Source organism: Macrotis lagotis, chromosome 1 (genome assembly GCF_037893015.1).
Source record: "Macrotis lagotis isolate mMagLag1 chromosome 1, bilby.v1.9.chrom.fasta, whole genome shotgun sequence".
In the NCBI taxonomy this organism is placed as follows: Eukaryota; Metazoa; Chordata; class Mammalia; order Peramelemorphia; family Peramelidae; genus Macrotis; species Macrotis lagotis.
In genome coordinates this window covers 696,224,742-696,245,854 of record NC_133658.1, presented here as the reverse complement: position 1 = coordinate 696,245,854, position 21,113 = coordinate 696,224,742, and the positions used below count along the sequence as shown (strand labels likewise).

The following is a 21,113-nucleotide window of genomic DNA, read 5'->3' as shown; positions in this document are numbered from 1 at the left end:
AACATGCAGGCAAAACCAATAAGCAGGAGCCCCCAGGGCATGAGCCCATTGAGCTGAGGGAGGGGAGTGAAGAGAAACTGCAAGCTCTGTCCTCTGCCCCTGGAACAGGACTCTGGGGCTTTGATCACATTCAGATCCTGATCACAGTCTAGGCCCCCCCATAGAACAGCAGCCCCCCCCCCCACCTTGGCCCCGTGGCAGAGGGGGGCGCTTATGGTCATTCACAGACCAGGAGGGAGGACAGAGCCTCACACACTGAGATCCTTGTGGGAGTATCCCAAAAGCTCAGGAAGCACCCCCAAAGCAGTCCCAGACTGGGAAAATGAGCAAGCAAAGAAACAAAAGGAAGACTATTGAGAAATATTTTGCAAATGAGCCCAAGAAGGATCAAAATACTCAGTCTGAAGATGAGGAAGCACAAGCTCCTGCATCTAAAGACTCCAAGAAAAACAGAAATTGGGCTCAGGCTATGACAGAGCTCAAAAAAGACTTTGAAAATCAAATGAGGGAGTTGGAAGAAAAACTGGGAAAAGAAAGGAGAGAGATGCAGGAAGAACATGAAAATGAAGTCAGCAGCTTAGTCAAGGAAATCCCAAAAAATGCTGAAGAAAATAGCATGCTAAAAACCAGCTTAGGTCAAATGTATAAAACAGTTCAAAAAGTTATTGAGGAGAAGAATGCTTTAAAAAGCAAAATTGGCCAGATGGAAAAAGATATAAGAAAACTCTCTGAGGAGAATAAATCCTTCAGACAAAGAATAGAATTCAGGGAGATTGATGAATGTAACAGAAATCAGGAATCAATACTTCAAAACAAAAAAAAATGAAAAATTAGAAGAAAATATGAAATATCTCATTGAAAAAACAACTGATATGGAAAACAGACTTAGGAAAGATAATTTAAAAATTATTGGAATACCTGAAAGTCATGATCAGGAAAAGAGCCTTGACATCATTTTCAAAGAATTACTTCAGGAAAATTGCCCTGATATTCTAGAAGCAGAGGGCAAAAAATAGAAATGGAGAGAATCCACTGATCCCCCAGACAAAGAGATCCCAAAAAACCAACCCCTATATTATAGCCAAGTTCCAGAACTCCCAAGTCAAAGAGAAAATATTACAAGCAGCCAGAAGGACACAGTTCAAATATCATGGAGCTGCAGTCAGGATCACACAGGACTTAGCAGCAACTACATTGGAAGCTCGTAGGGCTTGGAATATAATATACCGGAAGGCAAAAGAACTTAGAATGCAGCCAAGAATGAACTACCCAGCAAGGCTGAATGTCCTCTTCCAGGGAAAAAGATGGACTTTCAATGAACTAGGGGAATTTCAAATGTTCCTTTTGGAATGGCCAGAGCTGAACAGAAGGTTTGCTCTTCAGATACAGGACTCAGGTGAAGCATGGAGATTGGAGGAGAGGGGGGAAATATGAGGGACTTAATGAGGATGAACTGCATGTATTCCTGCATAGAAAAATGACACTGATAATACTCATATGAACCTTCTCAGTTAATAGAGCAGGTAGAGAGAGCTTTTATAGTTGAAGCACAGGAGAAAGCTGAATTCGAAGATAAAATATGGTGTAAAAATGGAGTCAATAGAAAAAAAAGGGAAATGGAATGGGAGAAAGAAAAAGGAGAGGGGGGAATAGTCCAAGATATTTCACATAAGATTTTTTTTTATTGAAATGAGCTATTGCAATGATATGGAAGTGGGGAGGCTCTCATCAGAGATGGCTAGGAGAGGAAACAGCATATATACTCAATGGGGTATAGACATCTAGAGTAAGAAGGAGCAGGGAGCAGGGAGAAGGTGTGGGGATGTGAATAAAGGAGGAGAAGATAGACCATGGGGGGAGAGTGGCCAGATATAACACATTTTCTTTCTTACTTCTTGCAAGGGGCTAGGATTGGATGGCCTGCCCAGGACCATAGGGCCATGTGGATTCTGGGCCTAAGGGGTGGTATGGGGGCTCAGGGCTTCTTGGCCCCAGGACCAGGGATCTGTCTGCTGCGCCACTCAGGAACCCTACAGCAAAGTCAGAGTGAAAGGAGAGAGAAAATAGAGTACATGGTAGTGGAGAAATAAGAAAGGAGGGAGTTGCAATCAACAATGGCAACGGTGGGAAAATATGGAAGTAACTTTTGTGATGGACTTATCATAAAGAATGAGATCCACCCATGACACAGTTGTTGGTGTTGGAACAAAGACTCAAGCACATTTTTTGTTATTATTATTTGGGGGAGGGTGCAGGGCAAGTGGGGCTGGGTGGCCTGCCTGGGGCCACATAGCGGGGTGATCTTTGGGTGTCTGGGGCCAGATTTGGACCCAGGTGTTCCTGGCTCAAGGGCCAATGCTCTGTCTGCCACCCAGCCACCCCTACTATTATTACTATTTTATTTTATTTTGGGTCTTTTTTTTCCCTTTCTTTTTTTTGGGTCTTTGCAGGGCAGTGGGGATTAGGTAGCTTGCATGTCACACGGCTGGGTGATTGTTGGGTTTACAAGGCTGGATATGGACTCAGGTGCTTGTGGCTCCAGGGCTGGTGCTTCGTCCATTGCGCCACCTGGCCATACCTACAATTATTACTATTTTTTTTATTTTAATTTTTTTCTCTCCCCTTTACTTTTTTCGCCCAAGCAAGTCTATATTCATGGGGGAGGAGGGGTATTTTGTTTACTTGTAAACAAGAATATTTTATTAATGTAAAAAAACATTTGTACAAAATGAGAATAAAAAATAAATGGAAAAAAAGAAATATTATCTCTTATTTATAGTGGCAAAAAGCTAGAAACTATCAATTGAGCAATGACTAAATAAGATACAGTATGTTATACTGTATAGATGGAATTCTATTAAACTATGAGAAATGATGAAAGGATGCTTTCAGAGAAGCCTGAAAGACTTGCATAAATTGAGACAGAGAAGAAGTGAACAGAACCAGGAGAACAATTTATATAATAAAAATGATATAATAAAACAAACATCTGTGAAAGACCTAGGAACTCTTAATTCTCACAATGGCTATCCATGTGTTTGTGTGTGTGTGTGTGTGTGTGTTTTAGACATGTCACTGTGATGTTTTGTTTGACTATAAGTGTTTATTATAGGGGCTCTATTTTTCTTCTTTTTTTCAATTCTCTTGGGGTGAGAAGGTAGATTTTGGTTCATTTAAAAAGTAAATATTAATTTTAAAAAGAAATAAATGAAAAGAAATGTCAGCTTTTATTATTAAGCCCAACAGAGAGAATATACCTGCTGACAGAGAGTTTTTACTGCATTACTTTTTGACAGCTGTTTTCCCAAGGGTTCTTTTGGCCCTGGTTTGGTGACTATTTTATTCTGTGTTGATCTTTAAATGTTTAATAAAAAAGGGTCATAAAATTCTTGTCTTGGATCTAAAATTCAAGAAGACTGAGAAAGTCATATTTTTATGTGCTATAAAGTAAAAACTCAGCGATTGTATTTGCAAGGTCAGCTTGTGGTACCTATTTAAGTCTTTGAATATTGCCACTATAGACACTCATCTATTGGCATTTAGAAAACTATCTATTAAGTACATTAATCCTTGGAAAGGGGGTAGAAGGGGAATATGAGGGAAGGACTTGTACATTCTTAATAAAACTTCCCTGGACCTCAAGGAGTTTATATTTTAATGCTATTCAGTTGTGTATGTTTCTCTTTATGACCTCATTTAGGATTTTCTAAGGCAAAGACACTCAAATGGTTTGCCATTTCCATTTCTAGCTCATTTTATAATTGAGGAAACTGAGGTAAACAGGATTAAATGAATTGTCTAGGCTCACAGAGATAGTAAGGATCTGAAACAGGATTTGAAATCAGGTCTGCCTGATTCCAAGTCCAGTGGGCCACCTAGCTGCCCCTTACATTCTAATAGAGGAGTGATAAGCGATGCAGGGTAAAGTTACAGGAATAATTAATTAAACCATAGGGTAATTAAATGGTGTACCTTTTACAAAAGTAATGGTAGTATTAATTTCTGTTTCTTCCAAAAAGTAAAAAGATTGGGAGAAGTGGTTTGGAGTATGTTTGTGTCATGACAAGATAGTGACTGGAAGACTGGGTGTAGCAAACTAATTTCCCATCACAGTCCTAAGGCAGGAACTAGAGTTTCATTCAAGTAAGTGCAAAATTTGAGCTGCAGTTGTACTGAATCATATGCCAGGAAAATAAAGCAACCTCAATTTTACCAACTGTCAAACTAGTCTACATATCTCCTGCAGGTCTTTCCGTAAACCATCCTCCATGCTTGGAATGTACTTGCTCCTAATGATCACACTTCATCCACCTCAGGGAATCCCTACCTTCTTTCAAGGTTTCTTGACTTAAGTTTCTCTTATTACAGAAATTCTTTCCTGTCATCTCCAATTGTTAATGCTTCCCTGGAATAACTAGTTACCACAGTAGATATATCCCTGGACCTGCATTCAAATATGGCCTCAGACATTGACTACATATATAACACTGGGAACATCACATTCTAACTCAGTTTCCTCAATGTAAAATTAGTATAATAATAACACCTACCTTCCAGGATTGCTGTGAAGATCAAATGAGATTATATTTATAAAGTCCTTAATATAGTGCCTGGCAGACAGTAGGAGCTTCATACCTGTGTGTTCCTTTCCTCTTCTCCTTCCCTGAAATTACTTTGTGTTTTCTTATCTGTGAATATATATTTTTTTTCTTCAAAAGAACAAAGTTCCTTGAAGGTAGGGACTATTTTGTTTTTCTCTTTGTATCGCTGAAACCAGCATGGCAGTACTGGCACATCCTATGTATTTAATAAATACTTCTTGAGTTGAATTAAATAGAATTTATAAAAATAAGAATATGTTTGTACTCCTGGAGGCAGTGCTTCATCAACCTAGAAATGCTATATAAATGTGAAATCTGAACATTATTTTTATTTAGTTGTCAAGATGGACTAAACAGTGGTGAATGAACAAATATTTGGCTCTATATGATGCTACTTCATCCCATCCCACCTTGAGGACAAAGGATATTTTGTTTTTGTCAGTTCACATTTAGTAAATATGGGTGCCAGGCAGGATCCTAAATATGGAGGATACAAAGAAAAACAATAACAGCAAAAATTGCTCCTTCAAAGATCATATATTCTAATGTGTCCTGAGTTGAAGAAGACACATTCATAAGAAGCTACTCCATAAATGTTTGTTGATTTGAATACAGTTGAAATCAGCAGGAGGGTTCCAGGGGATCCCATTTATTCATAACTAGAGTTCTTCTATATTCTCACTACTTTCTTATAACACTCCAAGTTAATCATCATAACAATACATGCAATAATGATAATAATTTAATAGCTATTAGACTGTAAACTTCATGATAGTAGCAAATGTACTTTGTTCATCTCTATGTCCCCTATAGAAACTATCATAATCCCTAGCATACTTGAATAAATTTTCAGAATGATAGATAAAATGTTGGCTTGACCAAGATAATCAGAGCTATCTTGATACTCTGTAAGTGATGAATAAACAAACATATGAATTAATTAATGGATGAATAGATGAAGAAAAAAGGGAATAAATAAATAGATGAATGAATGAATGAATGAACACTATATTCATGTGTTCCAAGGACATAAAAGATGAATCTGATGAATGAAATAGTTTGGTCTAGAAGACTTCAACAATCTTTTTTAGTTTCCTGATGCTATGCTATTTTTTTCTAATCTTTTTTTCTATGTATAGTCAGATGCATATGCCCTTGACCAAATAACTTTTTAAAGTAACAGAATTCACTATTTACAGATCTTAGTAATTTCATTTGTTCTCAAAGTTCTCTCTATTTTGACCCCCTTAGGATTTTCCTATGTACTGAGCAACAACATCTATTGGCACTGTCCCTCCCAGAGTTATTCTCAACTTGAAGGAGATAAAAACTGAACTTTGTCTACAACACAAAAAGTGAGAAGAAAGAGGACTTGACATGCTTCATAAAAGCAGGTAGGATCAGCTTGCTCTGGTCAATTTACATGATCTTTCATTATAAAAATAACTCATTCCCTAGAATCAGAAACCATCCAAATTCTGTTTTCTAGGAGAATAGTGAATAAGGTAAGGAGAAGAGGCAAGGTACTCTCTTTTTTTGGACATTAATCTAACAGGTATATTTAGTACTTTGAAGTAAAAGCCTTTTCAACTTAATGATCACAGGAAAAATTGAATATTTCACTGGATTCTGATTTTCTCTTCATTTATTCAGGCCTTTACTCTTCATTTATTTCCATGAAATTTTTGAATGATTTTAGGTATAGTCTCACTTATCATTACTTAGAATACTCAGGAGTTTTTAAAAGAGGGAGGGGAAACTTTTTTTTTGTCAAGGACTTCTAGTTAGATTTGGTTTCTCCCAGGTCATGTCTAATTGATTTGAGAATCATCCTTGATGAAATAATCTTGTTCTAGAAGCTACTATATTTTGATTATTATCTACCTTCAAATATGTGAAATACTGAGATCTAAATCAATAAAAAGTAGATTTATAATAATCATATCTCCCTTTACCCATCAACTTCTCCTTTGTGTTTGAATTAACTTAAATACAGAGTTGAGTGGAAAATATTTAACAATTGGCCCTAAAAAAAGACACACATTGAAGTATAATCCACATTATTAACATTTTCTCCATCACTTTCTTAAGTCTAGACATTTAACAAAACAATAAATTAGACCCTGATTTACAGATTTGTCAGTTTTCATGCTCATGTTGAAAATTTAACAATTGACTTTCAGTGAACTGGAACAAGCTGACTCTAGGATATCCCTTCCCAAATATCATATCTGAGCAGCAGAATGAAGTAATGGCTAGAGCATCAGGAAGACCTGAGTTCAAGTCCAGCCTCTGACTCAGATATTGAGAGTATAACTTAAGTTACTTGATCTCTCAGTGTTCCCAGGCACATTTGTAAGACTATGAAGTATAGAACAGTTGCTGACCTGCATGGGTAGAGATGTTCCCCTACAGTCACACATGCATGCACACATACTATTCATAAATATGTGCATAGTTGTATATGCATGTAAATAGATGTATGCATCCATATATGCACACAAGTATACATACCTATGTGAAAAATATGTATGTGCATACATACCCTCATACAAAAGAATAGCAAGTGAATTAACTTGGCTTTAGTCTTTCCGGGAGTAGGTTGTTTAATGAATGGAATAAGAACTCTAGTGGGAGTACCTCCTATGTTTTCATCCTAGTTCTGCTATTAAATTGAAATGTGACCATGAGAAAGTCACCTGAATTCTTTGAATGTTTGCTTATATGTAACACAAGAAAACTGGATTCTCTAGGGTCCCTTTCATATCTATGAATCCATGGCATCTAAACTATGTAGATATAATAACAGCTTCTATTTGTAGACTACTTTCTAGTTTCAAAGTACTTTTTTCCATACATATCAATCAAACATTTATTAAACAGCTACTATATACTAGGGAAACAAAAAGAGACAAAAGACCATCTCTGCCTTCAAGGAGTTAGGGAGACAACAAGCAAACAAAAATATACTAAGCAAGTTATATATAGAATACATTAGAAATAATTAACGGAAGGAAGGCACTAGAATTGAGAGGGGTTGAAGAAGGCTTCCTATAGGAGGTAAGATTTTAGTTGGGAGTTAAAGAAAGCCAGAAGTCAATAGTCTGAGCAGAGGAGGGAGAGAATCCAGACTTGAGGGACAGTCAAAGAAAATACCCAAAGTCTCTTTGATCCCTTCTGAGTCAAGTCCTGTGATTTGGAGATCCAGGTGCCCCTCTTTCAAAGTATGAAAGATATGCTAGGAACCTCAGTTATGCCTTAAGAAAAACGAACAGAATTCGGTGTGTGCTAGCTGCATTCTTGCATAAGAAGTCCAGTTAGAAAACTGAATTCTAATTGAAGTTAGGTGGGGGAAATTTATAAGAATAAGACAAAGACCAGAAGTTTGGGGATGGGGGGGTAGAGGGACCCAATCAGCTTTAATCATTCATTTATTTAAGGTTTTTTCAAGGCAAATGGGGTTAAGTGGCTTGCCCAAGGCCACACAGCTAGGTAATTATTAAGTGTCTGAGGCCGGATTTGAACCCAGATACTCCTGACTCCAAGGCCAGTGCTTTATCCACTATGCCACCTAGTGGCCCCTAGCTTTAATCATTCTTGAAGTCTGGCTTCACATTGCCATAAAGTTGTCTCTGTTTATCAGTTGTCACAGTTCCTTAAAGGAGTGTCCCTTGACCCAGGATGCCTGTCTTATGTCATCCAAGTCCCAGGGAGAAGAGAAGTGCCCCTCTGACTGAGGGGACCCATGTTTTATCAGCTATGTCACAGCTCCCATAAAGCATGAAGGTCTCCCTCCCCTAACTCAGAATGGCTGTGCAAGCTCATGGTAGCTGACACAACAGGGCAGTTGGTTTCATTCAGAGAACAAAAGACTGTGATATGTCAGTTCAGAAGGACTCGAATCATTTTTCCCTATTGGCCAAAAAAGGTTTTCAATCTTCTTCAGGTAATGAGAGGCTTAAACAGATCTCACAATTGTCAGCCTAGATGACTTTCCATTTAAATGAGATATACATTATCATATTTTTAGGTCATAAATTTAAGTCTTGTTAGAAAACTTGGAGTTCAATTATTTTCATTTTGCAGATGATAAAATTGAAACCAGAGAGGTTGAGGGACTTGTCCAGGGAAATCTGGGACTTTTCTGAGGCAATATTAAAACCTGGAGTTGGGGAGCTTTGCAGTTATGTAGATCTATTTTAAAAATTCTTTCAAGGGGAGAAATTTTTGCTTTTGTGGGAAAAAATAAGAATTTTTAATGTAAAGAGGGGAAAGATAGGTTTTAATATTTATGATCTTACTGAAGCTGAGGGAGGGCAGATAGGGAGAGGAGGGAGTCCAAAAAGTCTAACACCCTCAGCATAAAGCAAAGTTCATAGTATGTATTTTATATTACTTGGAAAGAGAAAAGAACTGAGTCAGCCCTCTGGAGATTAGACTGCTAAGCTACTACTTTCTTGACTTTAGCCCTCAAACTATCCTTGGACATCTATGGTTGTTATAACTTGGAGCCCTGGTTGTAAATCCAATCTGAAGATGGTTTTAGGGTCTTGAGGAGCTTTCACTGAGGTCAGAGAGATCACAGGAGAAAGGACAAGCCCCCTTTATGTTGATCAATTAACTAACTTTTATAAAGCACCTATTATGGGACAGGTGCTGTACCAAGAGCTAGGGACACCAAGAAAAGCAAAACCCAGCTTCCATATAAGCTCTCATGGAGCTCACAGCCAAACAGTGAAGGTAATATGAAAAACAATTCTGTACACACAAGATTGGAGACAATCAATAAAGGGAAGGCACCACCATTAAGAGGGACAGGGAAGGCTACACTGGCTACACTGGGGTTTTAACTGAGAAGCCAAAAGGTAAAGATGAGGAGAGAAATAGCCAGAGAAGATGTACAGGGTCTGGAAATGAAGTATGGTATGTGAGGAACACTGAGGTGGCCAGGGTCACCAGATTATAGGATATATAATGAGGAGGGAGGTGTTGTAAAACAATTGTCAGATCAGTCATATGAGTTCTCAAGTCTTACAGATCCAAAAGATCTCTAGGGGTATCTGTGAGCGATACACATTATTCATAATGATAGATCATCATTCATACTAAATGCATATATATATATATATATATATATATATATATATATTCAAAAAGAGCTTTAACACAGAACTGGTTGTAATGAGCCATGCAATGTTAATTGTATAGCTTCCATTTATTCAGTCTCACCCTATAATTAGCACAGTATTGAAAATAGAGTTTTCCATGACATTAAAATTCACACCCAGCGCACCCTCTAATTATTTTATATCTCCACATTAGTGCCTGAGCTTCTCCTAACAATGGGTGGGATTATATTTATTGCTTATTAACAGAAAAAACATAAATAATACCATACCCAAAACATATTAATGCTATCTAGATCTTATTTTGGAATGCAGAGAAATAGAAATAGAGAAGCAAAAGAGAAGAGAAAGAAAGGATTCATAAATCTAGAGCCGGAAGGAGTCTAGAGGTCATCTAGTCAACCTCCTCATTTTGCAGCTGAGGAAACTGAGACCTTAATAGGAAAATTAATGTTTTTCACATGGTCATACTGATAAAAAGCATCATATGTGAGGTTTAAACATAGGCATATGTGGTTTTGGAATCAACGCTTTTTCTATTTTACCATGGGGGTAGAGGAAGGAGAAGGAGACTAAGCAGTTAATTATTTGTTTGGGGTTTTTTGATTGGGGGGGGGATATCATGTAGAAGGTGGTGCTTGAACTGTCTTGAAGGAAGAGAAGGATTCAATGATGAGATAATGCTTTCCAAGTATGGTGAATAGCCAGTGTTAAAAAAAAGAGAGAGAGAATTCTGCGAGAAATAGGCTGATTTGGCTGGATCCTAAAGTGTGGGAAAGAGAGCAATATATAACAAGGTTGGAAACATATTGTAAAGTGCTTTAAAAACCAAGAAGAGGCATTTATAGTTTATCCTGAAAGCAATAGGGAGCCAATGGAGTTGATTGAGTAGGAGAGTGATATGGTCAGATTTGCAGTTAAGGAAAATCCCTTTGGTAGTTGTGTGAAGGATTGGACTAGAGTGAAGAGAGACCTGAAGCAAGGAACCAATTAGGAAATCAATGCAATAACCTAGGCGAAAGGTGAACTAAGTTGGTTATTTATTAGAGCAGAGAAAAAAAAAAGGATCAGTTGCAAGAAATGTGAAGCTAGAAGCAATATTTGGCAGTGAATTAGATATGTGAAGGAAAATGAAGAACCAAGGATTTTGTTGAGGTCTCAAACCCGAGAGATGGAAAAATTATATCTTTGACAAAAATAGGGAAGTTGGAAGAAGAAACGTTGTGAGGAAAGATGAATTAGTTTTGTATAAGTCTGAGATGTCTTCTAGCACATTCAAATTGAAATGTCTAATAGGTATTTGATGCCTATATGAGGGACTTCAGCAGTAGTGACTTCTCACTCACAGATTCCATTTTCTCAATCACTACAGAATGACTTCTCAAATCATTGGGAAAAGCAAAGGTTAACCTCCAGACAACAGTGGCATATGTCCAATTTGTGTTGAACTCCCTTGTGGGTTAATGAATATAGCCCTTGTAGAGAAACCTGTTCCTAACAAGTAAAATGCCAGAGGAAAAAATGTGATGGATGAAGGTCACAAGATGTTAGTAAAATGGGCATTTAATAGCCTCTCCAACAACACAGTGTTATTCTCTTAGGAATCTAATTATGCCCTTTGGCACCATAGTCATGACCCATCTCTCCTTTATTTTGATTCTGTTACCTGGGTCTTGAACAGAAACAAGGATATTTCTACAGTTAGACCAGTTGGAAAGATTTGTTCAGTAAGGGACATGACCAGGGAGGGACCCCAGTTAGCATAATGGTTTCACATATATAATTTTCACACTATAATTTTAAATGGGGAGGCAGAGTCCAAAGTCTGAAGGAGCAGCACATGCAAGAGAGAGAGTAGGTCTCTTCTATTGCATCCTCACTAGCACAGAGGTGGCCTAGAATCTTGAAGGTTTTGAGAACAGAGTATAAGCTTTGAGAGATAATGTCAATCTTAAAAGCCTTCCAAAAATAGGCAGACAATATATCTGAGAACAGATGTTATGTGCCAAGAGGCTCATCACCTTCTAGGTGAGCTGTCAGGTTAGGAATTCTTTTTGATCATAGCATTCATAAAACCATCTCCTGAGGATTTATCTTTCTATATTGGTGGAGGGACTATGCAGACTGATGAAATCACAAAGTTAGGGTCCTAAGACTATAGCCATCAAACTAAAAGGGACTTCAGAGATCTTCTTTAATTTACACATGAGGAGATTAAATGACTTACTCTAGGTCACATAGTCAGTATCAGAGTTGTATTATGGACTCAGGTATTCCAAGCCACTGCTCTTTTCCAGTGCAGCAATGTATTTTGCCAAGTATTGAAGTATTGATGAATGATATAGATTTATATAGATTTCAATTAAAAGACTAGGGATATGATCAATAATCTTCCACATCGCATAAGTCTTAAAGAATTGATGTGAAACAATGGGGATTTGAAAATGTATCCTATAAAAGTGAGATTTTTGCACAGAAAGAGAACTGTGTCTATGCATACACATAAATCTTTAATATTGTACATGTACACAATTAGTTCAAGTGTTTTGACTATACTAAGTAGTTGAGCAATAAACCAATTTAGTCAAAGAATCAGGTTAATAGATTCTTTGACAGAATTTACTAGATTTAGAGGCAGCATGAAGTATCCAACTGTGTTATTGGTTAGAATCCTAATGGTAGAATGTAACCTTGTCTGTTTATCCACAACACGCAGTACAGTAGTTTTTATTTCATAGCTTTCCATTGGAATGAATTGGACTGGACTGGAGAGGGGTAGAATGGAGAGTGGGGAGTGGAGAACAATAGGGTGGATTAAACTGGTGAGAAGCGGAGTAGAAAGAATTGAAGTAGAATGGAGTGGAGAGGGGGAAAGTGGAATGGAGAGAAAAGAAAGAGTGAGCGTGGAGGAGCAGGTTAGAGCCAATTGGAGAGGAGTGTGTCGGGAAGGAGCAGATTGAGATAGAGAGGTAGGGAGGGGAGAAGTGCAGGCTAAGGGAGCGGAGAAGAGTGAAGAAAGAGCAAGGGAGCAGATTAGAGTGGGAAGTGCAATAGACTTATCAGGAGACCTCAGTTTTAATTTAACCCATAGCATTTATTTATTAGTCACTTGATATCTCTGAATCTCACTTTCCTCATTTATCAAATAAATAGATTGCTGAGTTCTAAAATTTCTTTATCAGTGGCTTATGAGTGAGTTGGTCAATTAGTTGTACACATAGATATCTTTAAAGGCCAAATATTCACTGGGATCCATTAAAATGGAACCTCTGAATATATTTGGAGCACTCCCTCTAGGCTTTTCCCAAAATTTGTACTTACACCTGCAGTATTGGTCTCCTAAAGGACACATATATTATCCTCTGTTAGAGTTCTAGGAGTTATGGTTTTAGCACTGTTGTTTCTGAGCCTCTACCAATGTACTACCCATTAATAATCAATCAGTTGACTCCATTAGTTTTTAGAAAAGAGATTTGCTAAGGGGAAAAATGGGAAGAATAAGAATAATTGTTATATGCCATTTTCCCCAAAACTCTGGAGGAATCTGCTATCAGATATGCTTAGAGTCCATGGGAAAGGGAAATGGGCACAAATATATTGTGTTTCCCCATGTATAAGACACACCCTTTTCTGAAAATTTTGGGGTCTAAAAACTGGAGCATCTTATACAGTGGTTGTAGATTTTATTACTCATATTTCCCTCTTTTTTTGAGCTTGTTGTCTTTGCACTCGTTTCACATTTGTTACCAGTAGTAAGATAATTTTGCCACATTATGCCCAGAAATGGCTCAGAAAATATTTTTGTCCAGTGCTGAATTCAAGTTCAAAGACATCCAGTGTGCAAAGGTGAAAGGAAATCGTGCTGCTGGCCATCAATCTGGTCCTCCTCCAACTGAGAAAACAATCCAAGACTGACTACAACAAGAAGGTCATAAGAGGCAAGTCAGTCAAGTGGCCTGAGTCAGAGAGGGAATTGAAGATGGATTGAAACAAAGGGCAAGTGAGCCACAAAGATGGTTCAACATGAAGGAAGAACAGCTGATGAAGAAGTGACTGATTTCCAAGGAGGACACACTTGGTGCTTCAAGTTCATGAAATGGAATGGACTAAGCATCTGTCCACACACCAGACTTGCCGAGGAAGTGGGCAACCACAGACCAAAGCACAGTCAGGAGAGCAGAGTCTCTCCTAAGACAGAATCATCATCAAACACAGATGAGGATGAGCTAATGGATGGCAGTATTGACAGTGATGAGGAGTTGTATGAATTTTGTGAAGAATAAAACTAGAGTTCAATAATTTTATGTAGTACAATTTTTTTTCAAATTTCGGAACCCCAAATTATGGTGAATCTTATAGACGGGGGCATATGGTAAAGAGCCATTTGTGGAGAATATGTTTGGCAAAGGAGCACTGCTTTTTCCTGACCCTGGAAGTATTTTTCTCTTTCTGTAGTGCCTATAAGTTCCCTTTGGGACTACTTCTCTGCTGGTATCCAAGTATCTGTAGTAATTTAGAGCCCTTAGCCAATAATTCTCTTGATTTCAGGGCATCGTGTTCTCTAAAACTGCTCACATCCTCAGATAATTTCCTTCCACATATTTCTAAATCTGCTTCCATTGCCATCAGCTAGTGACACTCTGATTGCCACTGTTATTGCCTTCATTAGCTATGACTACCAATGAGACCTTTGATGGGACTTCTGAATTTCCCAAACTCACAAGGTCTCTTGGATCTTGTGAATAAAATATTCATTTTTCCTAAGATCAGGAAAGAATAAACACAATAAAATGAAAGTGGTCAAGTACTCACAGATACCATGACTGAGTAAAAGTCAAAAGGTGCTCTTGAGACCACCCCAAGTAGATCTCCATCCTTCTAATTACTAAGGAGAATAGAATCCTTTTTGTTTACCCTTTCACTTCTGGTTCAACAAAGGTATCTGTCCTTCAAATTCTGTAGTCAATTAGATTTTTTGTCATTTTACACACACACACACACACACACACAAAACACACACACACTCACTCACTCACTCACTCACTCACTGACACATGACTGAAAACTAATCCCCTCTCTTCAAGTTTCCATACAGTTTATTGACCTGAAAGGGGGAAGGCCAGGAGGATAATCATTGTAAATGTTCCACAGACTGATTTCCATAGGTCAATCCACCCATGTTGCATATATAATTATCACATGCACTTGTCTATATTTGAGTGATGACTTGGGATTTTTCATCATAGAAGTATCTTCCAGAATCTATATATCCTAAACTGTTGAAGATAATAAGCCCAAATGCTTGTGGCTAATGGACATTCTCCTTTAGCTGAAGTACATCTGCTATGGCATCTGTCGACTGTAACCCATAGAGAGTATTACATGTGCACATGCAAAATTGAGTAATTACTATGTAATTATACTTTAAATTGTGCATTCATTGACTTTCTCCTCAAATCTGCATTTTTGGAATACATACAATACTAAAGCCATTTTTTCAATATTCTGAATTTTTTTTTCAAATACGGGTACAGTTTTCAAATCCAGAAATTTAATTCTAAATGCTTTGTGGGCAAGGCAGGAGAGTAACAAGAAGGTAAAAATTAAGAGAGAAGTGGGAAAACAGTGGAAATGAGATGAATTGGAAGATGAAAAAAGATGATGTGAACAATGTTGAGTTATTGCAGTACTGAGACTATATAGCAAAGAAAAAGGATTGTGCAGAGACATAAATGAAAGAGAGGACCAACAAGAAGGCAAATTTTCCAGAAAGCAGAGAGACTTCATTGATAACAGAAGCCCTTTTGAAATCCTGAAACAGAATTCATTCTACATGAGGTTAATCCCTGATAGTTGGGGGCTATTAATATGTAGTACACAGAAAGGTGGACAGGTAGGTGGCATAGTGGATAGAGTACTGGGCCTGAAGTCAGGACAACTCATCTTCCTGAGTTGAATCTGACCTCAGACACTAAGTGACCCTGAGCAAAGTGACTTAACATTGTTGACTTCTATTTCTTCATCTGTAAAATGAGCTGGAGAAGGAAATGGCAAACTATTCCAATATCTTTGCCAAGAAAACCCCAAAATGGGGTCCTGAAGAGTGAGACAGAACTGAAACAACTAAACAATGACAATACATAAAAGAACCAATAATTCAAGAACGTGTTCTCTGTGGTATATTAGCATTCTGGCATTTTACAGATGTGGAAATTAAGGTTTTCTTAGTCACCTGATATGGTCAAACAATGCCAGAGCAGTGAACAGAAGCCAGAGTTCTACCCTCAGTCCCAGACAGAATTCATCAAGATACCCAGCATATTTCCACTGTCATGAAATAATTGGATACCAAGGATGGATGCAGATTTTGAAGTTGCTGCAGAAGCAAATGTTGATAGTGTTCCCCTTTCTAACTCTGCCTGCCACTTGAGACACTTGTCACTACAGTTTTCTAAAAGGTTAGGACTTTCCCTAAAATAGAAGAACTGAGGCTTCATTCCTCATTTGCAAAAGCCATTACATGAATTCACACCCCTATATGCCTAATTTCTAGAAGCTCAATCTGAATGATGAATACCCAAGCTCTGGTAAATAGTCTATTAGAAAATCAATTACTTGACAATCACATTAACATAAAACTATTCAACTGTAATAGCATAACATTTTATGAACAAATGTCCAACTAGCCAATCTGCAAAAGAAAAGCCCTAGTTTAGGGGTAGAGAAGCTACATTTATGAAAAGGAACAAATCAGAAGCCTCCCTTATATCCATTCATTCTTTTGCAGGGAGGAAGCAGCATATGGCACCAATATAGGCCCACAGCAGAAGTTAGAATATCACCATTAGTCATTTGGCTAAGTAGAGAGAAGTAAGTTTAATAGGGCAGAAAGGCTCAATCCTCTGGGTGATCAGTTTCTTAAGGGTTGGGGAAGGGTTGATTTGTAATTCCTCTTCCCCTTGCCAGACTCTCCTGTTTATAGGAGATGAATCAACACCTTATATTACACATTATGCAAATTATAGTGATAGTTTGGCACTTAGCTTCATCTCTCTGCCAGCCCCTGGATTTGCTCCTGCTGTTGTTGTTCATGGAGAGTTAAAATAAACTCATTCCCCTTCTCTTCCTGGCTCCCTTGTCCCTGAAATATAGTTTCCTTCAAGCCTATGACTCTCAGAGGCTGAACTTTGTGGCAGATGGCAGGATCTCCCACACAGCCCGGGCACCCTGAGGTCACATGCTGGAAAATTAATTTGTCCAAAGCAAAGGGCAAAGAATCAAGGGCTCTGACAAAAAAAGAGCAAAACTCTGGACAAAATTTGGTGAGATCACTGAATTGTTTTCACACTGAATGGTGCAAACAAAATAGTTGTAGAAAGAGTAACTTAGCCCACTTCTCATCTACTTGCAAGTAGAGAGGCATCTAAGAAAACTACTTGTAAGGAACACTAGACATCATCTAAATACAACTCCCACCTTCATTTCTATGTGAGGAAATTGAATCACAAAGTACCAAAGATTACAAAACTGCTAAGTAGAAGAATGAGAATTTGAACTCAAATCTCTTCCTGAGTGCAAGCCCAGTGCCTTTTCCACTATACCACAATAACCGTGTTTTCAGGGATCTGGATTTCTATCCCATCACTACAGGCAATTGTTTTGAGAGGCAGTGTGATGTAATAAATTCATTACAAAGTTGTTGTCAGGAAATACTTGAGTTCAAATCCCACCTCAAAAAATAACTAGCTGTTTGTCCTAGTCACAGTTTATGCCTCATTTTCTCATCTCTAAAATTAGGGTGTTCGACTTTTTAATGACATTTTAAGTCCTTATAAATCTTTGATCCTATAACTAATCAGACATAGTAAGAATGACTGTGCAGTGAATTATTTGATCTGTAGAAAGAAAAGTTGAAGACTTGTTTGACCAATTGTCCTCACATGAAGCACCGTTGCAAGGTAGCAACTAACTGGATTTCCCCCATCTTCCCACAGAATGGAAGGGACATTGGCTTAAACTGCTGACTCAGTAGATAAAACACTGGGCTTGGAATTAGAGAAACATGAATTCAAATCCAGCCTCAGATACTTACTAGCTGTGTGACCCTAGGTAAATCACTTAAACCCTGTTTGCCTCAGTTTCCTCATCTGTAAAATGGAGATAATAATAGCACCTATCTAATGGGTTTTCATAAGCATCAAACAAAATATTATTTGTAGAAAATTTAACATACTTTATGGCACATAATAAGCACTATATAAATGTTACCTATTATCATTATTAATTTTTATGAAAAACAACTTCTTTACTATAAAAGTGATAAAATACTGAAACAGAAGTATGTCCTTGTAGATATGAAGATTTTCATGTTATCGCCTTCCTGGCAGCAGGTGACCAAATTAAATGGCCTCCTAAGAAGTCTTGCATTCTAACTCTGGAATCTTATGGTTCAGCAATGATTTGAAATAAGCTAGCTTAATTTTTTTGGAGTCATATTTGAAAATCATCATACAGTGTATCATCATTATCATCATCACTATCACTACCCAAAGTCAGAGTCTAGGATTAAGTGAACATTGATAGCTATGTAGATATCAACCACTCTCAGTATAAAAGTTTGCTCTGGTCTTGTTCTAAAGACCTAAGCAAAATCCATAAAGGTAACCAGGCATCTGCAATGATGTCATTTTGGGTATGGCGTCTTCATAGACTAATCACTTCTGCAAAAGGTTTGCTTCATCTGGGATCATGAAGGTTTAGGCACACAACAGTCTTCTGAGTAAATATGTGCACAGTTCTTAAACATGTAGTCAGAAGAAGGATGGAGCCTTGGCTTTAAAAAAAGACAGGGAAAAGAGACAGAGACAGAGACGGAGACAGAAAATACAAAACAGAAACAGGGAAGGAGAGAGGGATAATGACATCTTATGTTGATCCCTAAAATGGATTGAACCAGCTCTAGATACTATGATAATATGTTTGTTTGGGGAAGGAGGGAAGAATGGTGCCAGATTTCTAATGTGACCTAGGTCCTTGCTCATTTGACTTGGATCACAAATGATTAATCACACACACACACACACACACACACACACACACACACACACACAGAGCTACTTTTCATCTGTAAAACAAAGTAGTAAACCTTTTTCATTCATTCTATTTATAAAGATTTTGAAATTCTATATGTAGTACATCTCTGCCTACAGAGGAACATGCATTTAAAAAGTTCAAGATGTCTTTAAGCAGAATATACTGATATACACATATACAAATACATGTATACATATATGTATAAATAACTGAGAATACTACTTCAATTTTTCTTGTCTGTCCTATGTTTCTGCTTTGTATATCACTCAATTGAACTGCTAAAGGAGAAATTAAGAAGCTAAGGGAAGCTAAGGGAGAAACAGTGACTCCAGGGATGCCCCAAGGCTAATGAATACTATCACTATCATATGCACTAAAATTTCAATTAGTTCAGGTGTCCCATGAGATTGTGGTACAAGAGGCAGTCCACTCCATTAGTGTGTGGTTATGTTTTCATGTTGGTGGGGAAAGGCTGATTCTTTCTGCCTAGCCCCAGGAAAGTCTCATGAAGACAATGAACATCCAACAGGTGGGATGATGACCAGGAACTATTGTAGTTGAGGGTAGTAGACTTTCCCTAGGACAACAATATCATGGTGAATATATTCCTTTCCATAATAGGTGGGTCCTCCACAACTTTTCAATCCTCTGATTGTTCCATGATCATGCAGGGAAGACACACACACACAAACACATTGGTGTTTTGGAGAGAGAGCATGTTTCAGTCTCCCATGTTGCCATCCTGAGGCAAAATACTTCTAACATGGTGGTTATATCTGTGTCATTCAAAGAGTTCATCCTACCTGATCTTCCTACTATTGTTATACAGTTATCACACAGTTGAATATTACTATTATTATCTCCTCTTATTAATACCTAATAACTTTGATCAGTCCATAACCCTATCCCATAATCATGTGAAAATGTGATCTCCTATATGATCAGTTCAGCCATTCTAATCTGCATCTGCAATAACCACTAATATTACAGGTGAGGAAACTGAATCTGAGAGGTTAATTGTCCACTATTATTAAATCTGAGACAAGATTTGAACTCAAATCTTCTCTATACACAGAGCAGTGGTCAATCCAGTATTCTACTTTGTAAGGAAAAAAGCAGTAGGTTGGGGGGAGAGGGAGGTATTGGCCACTTCAGTATCAGGATAGTGTGAATTCTTGTCCTGTGTTTGACACATACTCACATACTCCCTAGATTTCCCTGGACAATTTATCTGATTTCTCAGTGCCCAAAACAGGTCTTTTAACCTAAAACTGAGAGAACAGTTGCTTATTAGCTTGATGGTAAAGAGGCAGGTCTGAACCAACTTTCCTTTGCCTCCCCTGCAAAAAAAAAAAATATTAAGGAAAGAGGGGAAGGTGTATTGGATAGTGTTAGACTTGCACGACCTGAGGTCAAACATCAGCCTCAGATGATTACCAGCTTCATGAACTGGGAAAATCATCTAACCTTTCTCAGTCTTAGTTTCCTCATCTGTAAAAGGGAAGAGTAATAGCATCTGTCTTATAAAGTTGTTGAAAGAATAAGATAAAATAACTTATGTAGAGCTCTTTTCAAATCTTTAAAGGCTACTAAATGGCTTCAATCTGGAAAATTCACCTGGAGAAGTGCAATCATAAATATGTTGCTTTCCCATTCTTCAGTTTCTGGGAAGGTTGAGACTGGAATATTAATCTGTTCCTACCAGGAAAAAAAATCTCAAAGAATTATGTAATGGATCTAACAGAGAAGGAAAGATTTTTATTGGCTTCTTCCCTGCCTCTAACAGGAAGGGAAAGGAACAAACCAAGAAAATTCACTGGGCTATCTATCCCTTGCAATGGGAGGAAGAAGGAAGGAAGGAAGGAAGGAAGGAAGGAAGGAAGGAAGGAAGGAAGGAAGGAAGGAAGGAAGGAAGGAAGGAAGGAAGGAAGGAAGGAAGGAAGGATAGGAGGGAAGGAAGGAAGGATAGGAGGGAAGGAAGGAAAGGAGGGAAGGAAAGGAAGGAAGAAGGAAAGAAATGACCATGAAAGGGCATACAAATTGAGTTGTCTCCCTAACCAAGTGCATCTTCTGTTTCTTTGCCTTATTAGGCATAGGAGATTATTAATTTGGTTCAGGCCAGACTGTATTAACACTAGAATAGAATTTGATTTGGTGAGAATATTAACGTAGCTTTAAATAAAAACACTGGATGAAGAGTTATTCTCTGCCCTCTGCTTTATAAGAAACAAACAAACAAAAAAAATGACACACAGTAGCTTCTCAGCACAAGGACTGACTGGAGTTAAGGTAA

The 21,113-nt window shown here is 37.8% G+C and overlaps 1 protein-coding gene across 2 annotated transcripts in view; it reads left to right on the top strand.

The window, feature by feature from the left end:
- The window catches only part of B3GALT1 (beta-1,3-galactosyltransferase 1), an 802,587-nt gene that overhangs the window by 738,743 nt on the left and 42,731 nt on the right, over positions 1-21,113 (top strand). For both annotated transcript variants that reach the window (XM_074215786.1, XM_074215787.1), the window contains one exon: positions 5,853-5,995. The gene's annotated coding sequence lies outside the window, so the exon portion shown is untranslated. The remainder of the gene's footprint in view (positions 1-5,852; positions 5,996-21,113) is intronic.